Here is a 12,732-nt window from a genome sequence, read left to right as displayed (position 1 = left end):
CTGCTATAATGTTCAAGACAATGAGCTAGTCCTGTTGAATTGAGGGGATCTTTGGTGGGATTTGGAATAAATTCAACTTTTTTTAATTCTTCACATTTATTCAGACTCCCCTACATCCTCCTTTTTTCACAAATCCATCAGCAATTATTTCTGTTTTGGTAAAAATGGAGCAGAATGTCTGTAACATAACAGGAAAAGTATTCATAATTTAAATTTGGTATTTGAAAGCCTAAGTCAACTAACTGAAATATTAATGGAGAAGAACTGGAAAGGAACACTTTCCTGAACCCAGCTGGTAAGAACTTCTCCTTGAGCATGGGCACTAGTGTACATACATGTACAAACCACATTTCACCAGATGCAGCTCTGCAAAGCAGTGTGACAGAGTGACACCACTTTGTCCCAAGGAGGGTGATTTACTGGTGATGCCAGTCTGATCTGAGGATGACCACTGCCCTGCTGCACTCACCTCTGCTTGCTGTGGGAAGAGCCAAAGCAAGCACAGTCTTCATTCATACAAATCTGAACTGAAAAAAGAAAAAAGTTGAACCTGAATGTCAAGATTAAGAACTCTTTTTAGTGGTCAGGGTTTGAGGTACATAAAGGGCATTCTTTGGAGCAGAGAGTACTTGCCTCGATTGGATGTGTCTCAACTATATATAACTTAGATAACTATAAATGAAAGCAAAGAAACCAAATTTGAATGTGTCTTTCAAAGATATATATTTAAAAAAAATAAACCCAACTCAAAAGCATAGGCAGTTGACAATCTGGAGCTGACTGAGCCTTTTTGGTCGTAGTTTGATCTGTCCAGAAAAACCTGACGTGCCTATTTTTCTGTGAACTAATTTCATCAAGATTTGCCAAATATCATGGGTTTTTTCCTGGTAAGAGAAGGATAAGAGATTTTTTGTTCATTCCTGTGAATGATGTAGCTAGCATTGGTGAAAAAGAGATGGGTTTCTACTGAGAAGTTTGTGGACTTCTCACTGAAATTCTAGAGGATTTTTTCTGCTGATAGCCCAAGCAGTAAAGAATATCTTTAATTAATTGTTATACAGCCTCAGGGCATCAAATGATGTACTCACTTGAAGGTGATAAATCACAAGAATATATATAACTTGCATAAATTCAGTTTGTATGCCTATATGGTAATATTTCTCTGTAACATCTACTGTCCATTATCAATAATTTTTGCATACAAGTTACTTCAATTTAACATCAACCTGAAGTATCTTTGTACCTTGTCTTTGGAACAACAACAACAACAAAGTCTTTATCAAATACAAAGTCTTTTAGACTATTTAGACTAGCTGACTACAAATACAGACTTGCTGTATGAATTATTTCTTTCATAATTATTACATCTTGTAACCTCTGATCTGTTTTGATGTAAATGAAAATGTAAATATTTATCTTTAAAAAAGATCTATTACCCATTTGGGTTACAGATGAGCTGCTCATAAAATGCAAGTGCTTTATTTTCAAATATTGATGCCTCCAATCAAAAAGGAATTGAAATAAGTACCTGTGAAATGCTTTGGGAAACAATTAAAGGATGTATAACTGTAAATAAACAGATCCCAAGATTAGTCCACTGATCAGTATTTCATTTGAAATATCTAATAAAAAAAGACATCAGATAACAGGATGTAACCAAAGGATCCTATTGAGCCTTTTTGTCTTTAAAGAAATCAGGGTTAAACAATTATGCCAGTTACCTTCTAAGCATGTGTGGCATAGGAAAACTACAGATACTCCATTTTCTTCAACAAGCTCCATGCCTGTTATTAGCCTTGCATATAGAGAAAGACAATGCTCTCTGTCTCCCCATAGGAATACATGCAGCTGAACATCTCTAAATGTGATAGTGATCCTTGAATGTGTTTGTATAAAATAGGTAAAAATAACCAAGGAGTAATCTAATGCATTTAATAGCTGCTCGGTGCTGTCCTCCTTTCTGGATTGTTAAGTATTTTAAGATGTCTGACTCTGAGGATTCAGTTTTTATTATGATTGGTAGATACCTATCTGTGTGTTTGATACAGAAAAATGAAAAAAAAAAAAAGAGAAAGATACTCCACCTTCATTCTCTCCATTCCTTTGTTGTTTTTTCATATTTTCATGTCTCACAAGCAATGTTGAGAGTATCTGGCATTCTTATTAAAACAATGTATAACACACGAAAATGAATAATATGTTAAAGCAGAAGAAAAAAAAATGTTTAAAAACAAAACTGTGGTGGAAAAAGCTAATGGAAGGGAAAGAAAATAAAAAAAACCTTACCTTCAGTTTTTTTGTACTCTCTGAGCTTTACAGAGCAAAAGAAAAGACAGAGGAAAACAAAATGGAGAGTGAAAAAAAAAGAAAAATATCTTGAAGACACAAATTCTGCCACCTCTAATTACTAAGAATTTAGAAAAATTAGATTCTCAAATTCAATTTATTTCATAACATAGTAACCTTCAACCAAATGGACCAAGCTTGAAAGCCAAAGTCCAGAGCATGAGTAGTAAGTGGAAGACCAAGGAGCATGTAGGCAAACTCCTTTTCTTTTTCAAGGTGGGAGAGACCAGATTTTCCCCCTCCATCTGATTTGCATAAGTCATACATTTCAAATACTCCACCTATTGTTAGTCAGCCACTTACCCATGACTTTGCTTGATATTCTCTAAGAAAAATTTGCTTTACCAAGCAATCAGGGTGAAGTTAAATAAGTCATAATCCATCACTTAAAGCTACATAAATAATAGAGGATATGTAAAATAACTCACAAGTGGCATCTACAGCAGCACAGAGGCTTATGGATGAAGTTTCAGGCAGCTCTGAATCCCTTCCTTTGGGAAGTTTAAGCAACCTGTTGCATTATATTAGCATATGTTTTTCTTCTGCGGCAGCAAAGTATTTGTCCTTTTTCACTGTGCACCTTTAGCGCTATGTTAAATATGCTCCAAAGAACAAGCCTGCTAAAAATATCCCAATTCATAGCATCATAGAATCATAGAATCATTAAGGTTGGAAAAGACCTCTAAGATCATCGAGTCCAACCGTCGACCCAACACCACCATGCCCACTAAACCATGTCCCTAAGTGCCTCATCTACACGTCTTTTAAATACCTCCAGGGATGGGGACTCCACCACTTCCCTGGGCAGCCTCTTCCAATGTTTCACCACTCTTTCAGTAAAGAAATTTTTCCTCACGTCCAATCTAAACCTCCCCTGGTGCAACTTGAGGCCATTACCTCTTGTCCTATCGCTAGTTACTTGGGAAAAGAGACCGACACCCACCTCGCTACAACCTCCTTTCAGGTAGTTGTAGAGAGCGATGAGGTCTCCCCTCAGCCTCCTTTTCTCCAGGCTAAACAACCCCAGTTCCCTCAGCCGCTCCTCAGAAGACTTGTTCTCCAGACCCCTCACCAGCCTCGTTGCCCTTCTCTGGACACGCTCCAGCACCTCAACGTCCTTCTTGTAGTGAGGGGCCCAAAACTGAACACAGTATTCGAGGTGCGGCCTCACCAGGGCCGAGTACAGGGGCACGATCACTTCCCTGCTCCTGCTGGCCACACTATTTCTGATACAGGCCAGGATGCCATTGGCCTTCTTGGCCGCCTGGGCACACTGCTGGCTCATGTTCAGCCGGCTGTCGACCAACACCCCCAGGTCCTTTTCCGACAGGCAGCTTTCCAGCCACTCTTCCCCAAGCCTGTAGCGTTGCATGGGGTTGTTGTGGCCGAAGTGCAGGACCCGGCACTTGTCCTTGTTGAACCTCATACAGTTGGCCTGGGCCCATCGATCCAGCCTGTCCAGGTCCCTCTGCAGAGCCTTCCTACCCTCGAGCAGATCAACACTCCCGCCCAACTTGGTGTCGTCTGCAAACTTACTGAGGGTGCACTCGATCCCCTCATCCAGATCATTGATAAAGATATTGAACAAGACCGGCCCCAAAACTGAGCCCTGGGGAACACTGCTCGTGACCAACCACCAACTGGATTTAACTCCATTCATCACAACTCTCTGGGCCCGGCTGTCCAGCCAGTTTTTTACCCAGCACAGAGTACACCTGTCTAAGCCATGAGCCGCCAGCTTCTCTAGGAGAATGCTGTGGGAGACGGTGTCAAAGGCCTTGCTGAAGTCCAGGTAGACCACATCCACAGCCTTTCCCTCATCCACTAGGCGGGTCACCTGGTCATAGAAGGAGATCAGGTTGGTCAAGCAGGACCTGCCTCTCATGAACTCGTGCTGGCTGGGCCTGATCCCCTGGTTGTCCCACTCATGCCTTGTGAGCGCCCTCAAGATGAACCGCTCCATAATCTTCCCCGGCACCGAGGTCAGGCTGACAGGCCTGTAGTTCCCCGGATCCTCCTTTTGGCCCTTCCTGTAGATGGGTGTCACATTGGCAAGCCTCCAGTCGTCCAGGACCTCCCCTGTTAATCAGGACTGCTGATAAATGATGGAGAGTGGCTTGGCGAGCTCCTCCGCCAGCTCCCTCAGCACTCTCGGGTGGATCCCATCCAGCCCCATAGACTTGTGAGCATCCAGGTGGCGTAGCAGGTCGTTAACTGCTTCCTCTTGGATTATGGGAATTATTTATCCTGCTCGCTGTCCCTGTCTTCCAGCTCAGGGGGCCGAGTACCCTGAGGATAACTGGTCTGCCTGTTAAAGACTGAGGCAAAGAAGGCATTAAGTACCTCAGCCTTTCCCTCATCCTCGGTGACAATGTTCCCCCCCACATCCAATAAAGGATGGAGATTCTCCTTGGCTCTCTTTTTGTCATTAATGTATTTGTAAAAACATTTTTTTTTGTCTTGATTGCGTTCTAGCTGGGCAGATTGCGTTCTAGCTGGGCTTTTGCCTCTCTAATTTCCTCTCTGCATGACCTGACAAGATCCCTGTACTCTTCTTGAGTCGCCTGCCCCTTCTTCCACAAGCGGTAAACTCTCCTTTTTTTCCTGAGTCGCAGCAAGAGCTCCCCGTTCAGCCAGGCCGGTCGTCTTCCCCGCCCGTTCTTCTTACGGTGTATGGGGACAGCCTGCTCCTGCGCCTTTAAGACTTCCTTCTTGAAGAACGTCCAGACTTCCTGGACCCCTTTGCCCTTCAGGACCATCTCCCAAGGGACTCTCTCAACCAGCGTCCTGAACAGGCCAAAGTCCGCCCTCCGGAAGTCCATGGTTGCGGTTTTGCTGCCCCCCCTCCTTACTTCACCGACAATCGAGAATTCTATCATTTCATGGTCGCTAAGCCCAAGACGGCCTCCGACCACCACATCTCCCACCAGTCCTTCTCTGTTTGTAAACAGCAGGTTGAGCGAGGCACCTCCCCTGGTAGGCTCACTTACCAGCTGTGTCAGGAAGTTGTCTTCCACACACTCCAGGAACCTCCTAGACTGCTTCCTCTCTGCCGTGTTGTATTTCCAGTAGATGTCCGGGAAGTTGAAGTCCCCCACAAGAACAATGGCTAGTGATTGAGAGACTTCTGCCAGCCACTTGTAGAATGCTTCATCCGCCTCTTCATCCTGGTTGGGTGGACTCCCAGCAGGATATCTGCCTCGTTGGCCTTCGCCCTCATCCTTACCCATAAACGCTCGACCATATCATCATCACAATCGTTGAGCTCTAAGACAATCGAAACACTCCCTAGCATACAGAGCCACCCCACCGCCTCTCCTTCCTCGCCTGTCCCTTCTGAAGAGTTTATAGCCATCCATTGAAGCACTCCAATCATGAGAGTAATTCTTATCATTAGGGGCATTTGGGAAAAAAAAAAAGGCAACTACAGGTTTTCAAGGCAGGTTCAGTAAAAGATCATAGTAATAAGAGTTTCTTCTGCAAGTAAACTTCAATGCCGGTTTCGAGTCATAGAGTGCTCTCCTGTGCCAAGGAATTTCAATGTGCTTAGAAAAGACATTTCAAGTACTTCATAGCAGAGCTGTATGAAGCAATGACAGTTGAAAGTGGGGGAAAACTTCTGTACGTTCAGTTCAAAGTAAATGAAAAAGCTAAAACACCCTAAATATCTTTGCAGTCAAGAACTTAAGACAAAGGTTGCAGTTTAGAAGAAATTTATACGGTTTGACCAAAAAAAAAAAAAGCTTGTCTGTGTAAAAAATTTTAGCCACTTCTAAAACAAAATTCTTTCTTTTCAAATAGAGATTTTTAACTTGTTCTGTGTAGTTCAGCTTTCAAATTTCAGTCATAAGCCAAACACAAATTGGAAAAATCAGGCAAGCAAGGTTCGATCCATCATACCTACTACTCAGTTCTGTCTTCTCAAAAAATCAGGCACCCAAAAGCAGTGATACTTTACGTTTTCTTTGCAGATAGAAAATCAAATCAAGTGGAAACAACAGAACTGTACACAGAATATGGAAGAAAAAATGGTATTAGTGAAGATCAATAAGGGAGAAAAAATATGAAGCAGAGATATCAAAATCAAATCACACCTCTTGGAGGCCTGGTCCAGCAGGAGATGTGCACATACTTCAGCAGAACAAGTATTTCTCTTCAAGAGGATAGGCCTGTTTCTGCAAGACCACATTACATGAGCTTATTCAAAGTGAGTCTGAACAAATAATTTCTTTGAGTGAGTCAATACATATCCTAGATTAACTGAAAGCAGAGGGACAAATAAGGACGTAAGGACACTGCGATGAATCCCTAGAGCTGAATTTTCAAAAGAGTGTATCTATTTCCTGCTTAGAACAAGGTAGGCATCTACCTAGGTGAATTTTCAAAGGTGTTTTAAATCTATATCTGAACATGCTTAGTACAAATAAAAATCTGTCCAATACTCAGCTGTATATCTCACACTTTTTGAGCTGTAGAAGGAGCTACATTTTATATGCAGCTTTGTGATTGGTACCCTGAAATCTTTGAGGATGAAACAACATGTAATTAGAAAAATTCTTCGTTTCCTTTCTCGGGAAATAGTTCTTAAAATATGTTAGTTAGTTAAAATGCTACTTGTCAAATCTCTGTTGAGAAGTGAATAGATCTTTGTCACTTTATGAGCTACTAATTTCTGACACAATCTTAACTATAGCTGAACAAATGCTGATGGTATGAAAATAGTATGTTTTCCTTAAGATATGCAAAAATATATCTAACTTCCTTTACAGACAGAAATAAGGCTTCTAAGGACAGGAAACTCTCAAAGATTTTGTATCACTTCCTGTCATTTTTATGAAAGTCTCCTATTCACATTATCCACTGAGAAACAACAGGACTTTGGGAAAAAAAATTCCTCCTGAAAATGCCTTGAACATATCTTATAATGTTAAACCAAATATAATTTTGTTGAAAGATTGAATTATTGAGACCAAGATAATGACTAGACCTTTCATATTTTTAGAAGGACATTTCTGAGTCGCTGCCAGTGAGTAGCTGCACCTTTCCTACTAGTTAATAAAACACCTTTCACAGTTGTGGTATACCATATACCAACAGGTCAGACCTGCAGTCCATATTGACAAGCACTTCTGTGATCTTTATTTGCAGGTGCAAAATAACATACCACCATTGAATGTTTGCAACAAAAAAAATGACCTCACAGTACAGAATAAATGCTAAGAGAGGAAAAATTCATTTTATAGACAGAAGACCATCACGTGGAAATGGAGAAGTGGAACAAGAGCGTTAGGAGGAACTGGTGAAATTATCAGTTGAGTAATTTGTCCAATTCTGGTATGAATCCTTAAAAGATGGTGACAAACTGAAAGACATCTTGAAAAGAGCTACAAAACTGACCTGGTGATTGGATTACGTAGTATAGAGAGAAACAAATGTTTATATCTGTAATACTGATTTGGACTATTTCTTTTTAAAAAAAAATAAAAAATCCCAAAAATATGGTTTTATAAAAGTTGAATCAGTTCACAGGGAAAAATGACTTTCATATACTTTTTAATCCAAAAATGTTTTGAAGAAGAGCTAAAATTGTTGAAATAGCCTTCTCTGTTTTTCTTCTAAATGTCAAAGAAGTAGGTTTTCCCCAGTGTAATGATTTTTTCTGTATTACTAAGCAACTAACACTTTAAAATTGGAAAAAAGTCAGTATTGAATTGAAATATCTCAAAATTATTTAAACAAATTTTAGATTTAAAGATTTTACTGATTCACAAAACAGCTTAAAATCTGAATCTTAGATTTAAAGATTTTACTGATTTACAAACATATAAACTACTGATTCAGAAACAGAAGTTTACATATAAATTCATATATATATATATATTTAACTTTGGGTATTTTCTTGGGACCAAAAAATCCAACCGCTACAGCTGTACAGCTTAACAAAGATGATGTTAAAAGATGTATACATAGATGTTCTACATAGAAATGACCTAAGCTGGAAGTAGAAAAGATTCTTTATTATCTCCAAATAAAATCATAACAAGAAAAGGGCTCCAGCAAGGGTCCAATAAGAAGCTGGAATCTGAAACCAGAAAAATTAATATTAAAAGCAAAAGCATGAAAAGGTTCAGCATCTTTCTAAAATATACCTGGCAACTAAGGGCTGAGTCGGGAATGATTTAATGGGATTCTGCTGTACGTGTATATTCAAAGGTCAGCCGACATAATCGGAACGATCCCTCCTGGCCTTAAAATCTATGCCTCTCCAAATACATAATTGATGATTATGCAATCACATGGCTGTGGGGAATATTTCTTCCTACTCTGTTAAATGGGTAAGCTTATGTTTGATCCCGCATCATGAGTATTGATATCCATTATACATTTTCAGTTTAGCTAATGCAATTATGCATGATATTACAATTAGTCATATATATCCAACTGTTTTCAACTTCTTAGGCAATTATCCACAGTATCTTCTGACAAGCAGTTTCACTAATTTTTTGTTGTACAAAGAGTGTACATATTTTTAATTGTATTAAATTTAATGTGTTTTCATTTCATTTGGCCTATTCCCATTCTAGTATTCCATTCCAAATAAACATAGGTAACATGAAGCACATGTAAATTAAGCTATGCAAAGTCTAGAAATTCTCTAATCTAGAAATACTCTATAAATTTTATCATCAATCAAATATGCAAATTTTGTAATTAACTAAAAGGTTGCAAAAGAGATAATTTTTTACTAGAGAATGTAGCAGTCTCTGAGGAAGCAATGTTCTCACCACAGTGTACACATATACACATACATATATACAAACATATATAGAGAATATGTATATATATTTAGTATGTATATGCATATATAATATCTACAATACCTATACATATGCAACTGAAGTGCTTTGCAGACACCACCTTTCTGCTTTAAAATGGCTCATGTGAAATCACAGTGGCTGACACTGCAAGTGCAATTGTTGATGTGTGACTTGAATAATCCACCCCTGGACTACCAAAAAGTGACAGTAAACTTTTAACATTTTAGGATAACTTTTTTTTTTATATATATATATATAAAAGCAAATACTCAAGTATATGAGTACATCCTTGGAACTCTTACCTACGTGCTATGCATGATAATAATAATAATAACAAAAAATAAATAGATAACTGGATATGACCAGCATTTCCCAGATATCTCATCCTAGTTGCTTTGGTAGAACATAGCCAATCAGTGCTGTGCTCATAGTTTTTAGTTATAAAGCAGATCCCACAGCAAATGGATCAGAAGAAAAGAAAAAAATTCAGAACATGTTATAACTGGGTTTTACTTAAACATCTCAGTTTAACAGGGTCATAGCTCAAAACATCTAAACAGTTTAATGAAACCTATAGTGAATTTGGAAAAGTGCACTGTACGTAAAATCTTTGTATCAGAAACACAGACAATAAATAATATATAAAAGTAAAATAATATATAAAAGTAAAAAACAGTTAATGATATCACATCATCTCTATCTTATTGTCCCTCAGAGAGCTCAGTGCCTTACACGTGAATCCTGGTTTCATCCTCTCCATTTTACGTTTCTCTCCTTCTTAACTCCAGAAGAAAAGATTATGCTGAATGTTGCACATACGACCAACAGAACAACGAAGGAAAACCCTGGATCCTTTGCCTTACAATCCAAGGCTCCGGTGCTGTGGATGTGCTGTCTCAATTGTATTCCTTTATTTCCTGTGTACCGCTGAAAATTTTTGCCAGAGAAATAACTTTGCCGAGCACATTTAAACCTTCATTCTCATTCTTAGAGAATCCTTACCATGACACTTAAGTAGTATGAACTGATCTTAAATTTACTTTAAATGTAGTATATTGCCTTTCAAAGGCTATCAAAAACTACCAAAAGGTTATAAAGAGTGGACATGAGAATTCAAACGTTACTTTGACTAAGAAAAGCCTTATATGATTACCAATATTATGCCCCAAATAATAGCTTCAAGCATTACTTCACCTGTGGGAAATATAACAAACATTGCTTTGAAGGCAGTTAATTTTGTGACAAAAGGAGCTTGTATGGGTTTTGCATAAAATTATTTTTATGCCAGTGCTGGAGCATCTGCTTATCTTTTAAAGTACACTATTCAAATATATCCACAGCAAAGGACTTGCACTTCCTTTTTGTTTGCTTCAAACCAAGCGTGTCACTTGACTATTTTTGGGTGCTGCTTTGTTGCATTGCATACAACAGTACTCTAATATTGCTGCTTTTTCTGCAAAAACTAATGCACTTTTTTTCCTTTTCTTTTTTAAGATAAAGCTTGTGGAAAGTGTAGTATGTTAGATGTTTTATCTAATGTGGATAGATTTAATAGTTGCGTGGGGATAGATTCAATAATTTCACTTGTAAATGTATCTAAGCACTGGCACAGGTTTCCCAGAGAGATGTAGAGTCTCTGTCCTTGGAGATGTTCAAAACCTGATGGGACATGGCCCTGAGCACCCTGCTCCGGGTGACCCTGCTCTGAGCACAGGGGCTGGACCAGACAATCTCCAGAGGTCCCTTCCCACCTCAGCCCTTCTGTGATGCTGTGAACTCTGCCACAGCTGTCCTTGTGTGCCGAAAGCCCAAAGTCTCCCTGGTGCAGCAGACTCACTGGGCAGCTTTTGTGCAGCTTTTAAAAACAGGATCGAGAACTGTCCAAAACCATCAGCTAGAGGAAAGTGGTAGGAAGAGAAAGGACGATGAGAGATAAAGACAGCATGCATGTGTAGTTTTTACCGCTGAAATCCTCAGTACAACATAAATCCAAAGTACTCATATTTTTTAAAAGTGCACTGAATTACACTCTGGATGCTCCGCTCATTATACAAGGAGCCTGTGCTCGATATCCAGGCACCTAACTTGCTGGTGTGAATAGCCCCCTGTGACTTTAAACAGGGCTTCTTACCCTTCTGGAGACTGTGCTTTCATCCAGCTAAATCAAATTCATTCTTTACAGCTGAAGAAGTTTCCCCCCTGTGCCCCCTTTTCTGTTAAGAGGAGGGCTGAATGAGAAAACGCAGCAGTAAATTATCCATGAGAGGAGGCAGAGCGAGCCTCCTGCCCTACAGCCCACCCTGACACCAACATTAAGCAGCTGCTGGGTGTGATAAACAGCAGCGTTTCCCAGAGATTTAAAGACAAAGCACACAGCAATGGAGACACAGCTACACGATTCTTTAATATTTATAAGGCAATAGTTCAGAGGCCTCACTGAAAATTAAAGGCCTATTATGCTAGGTATTATATAAACTTGTACAAATATACATCTCCTGCTTCAAAGTGTCCAGTTTATGAAAAGTACTGCACCAATGACAGGTTTCAGATTTAAAATGTATTCTTTCTCCTCTTTTCATTTCTTAGTCTCTTTCTGGGATAAGCTGGAAGATCTCTGAAGAAGAAAGAAAAGTACGACTATAAACCAAGCACGCTGGTAAAAAATCTCATTGTCAAGAAAGCACTTTTCCCCTTTGCTGATGTCTTGGATGGCTTTCTGTACAGTATAAAATGTCTTCTCTTCTGCTGGGTTCATCTGAATTACGATGCACAAAGGGAAGGGGAGTTTAGCTGACTTTAAGATTGACAGTGCTGGCGATGGACATGGAAGTTCAAAATATGTCAGATATAAGTGGCTAATATTTTCTTAGAGGCTTTCTTGTAAGGATAGTATGCTCACATTAGGACACAGCTCTGTGCACATGTGTGTGCACATATCCGAACAGCTAACATTGCAGCTATGTAATGCTGAGTAAATCCTTAGAATGTAATGGAAGTAGTCCAGACACATATAATTTTAATCAGTATACAGAATTTGCCTGATTGTATAAGAATTGCCCAATAAGACATGAGATTTGCTGTACTGGACAACTCTGTAGATAAATAATTATTGAGTTTCTGTAAAATAATTGGCTTCAAGAGAGCACATAGCTCACAGAAGTGTTGGGTGAGAGGAAATCTGAGATTATGCAGTCCACCCTTTGCACTGCTTTCCATCACACCTCTGGGGCAAGTGCTACTGGATCATTCCTGACAGGCATTTCTCTAACCTGTTCTTGAAAACCTCCGCTTACGAGGAATCCACAACTGCCCTACATATCCATATACCTTTTCTTGTACCCAAACTACACTCGATGCCAATGAACTCCAGCTCCATCAGTGAGTGGGATAATGACCTCCCAGTTTTGAATATGACAGCCTCTTAACCCTAGAAGAATAAAATAGGAAATCTAAATGCTAAAAAAAAATCAAGAAAGGTCTTGTTAAGCTGTAGAGAGAATTGTTGAACAGGAATAAAAGTTACACATGATGCAGCTGTACGATGCAGAAGCAGCAGTAACATGCACAG

Source organism: Aptenodytes patagonicus, chromosome 3, assembly GCF_965638725.1.
Source record: "Aptenodytes patagonicus chromosome 3, bAptPat1.pri.cur, whole genome shotgun sequence".
NCBI lineage: Eukaryota > Metazoa > Chordata > Aves > Sphenisciformes > Spheniscidae > Aptenodytes > Aptenodytes patagonicus.
This window is presented reverse-complemented; position numbering follows the sequence as displayed.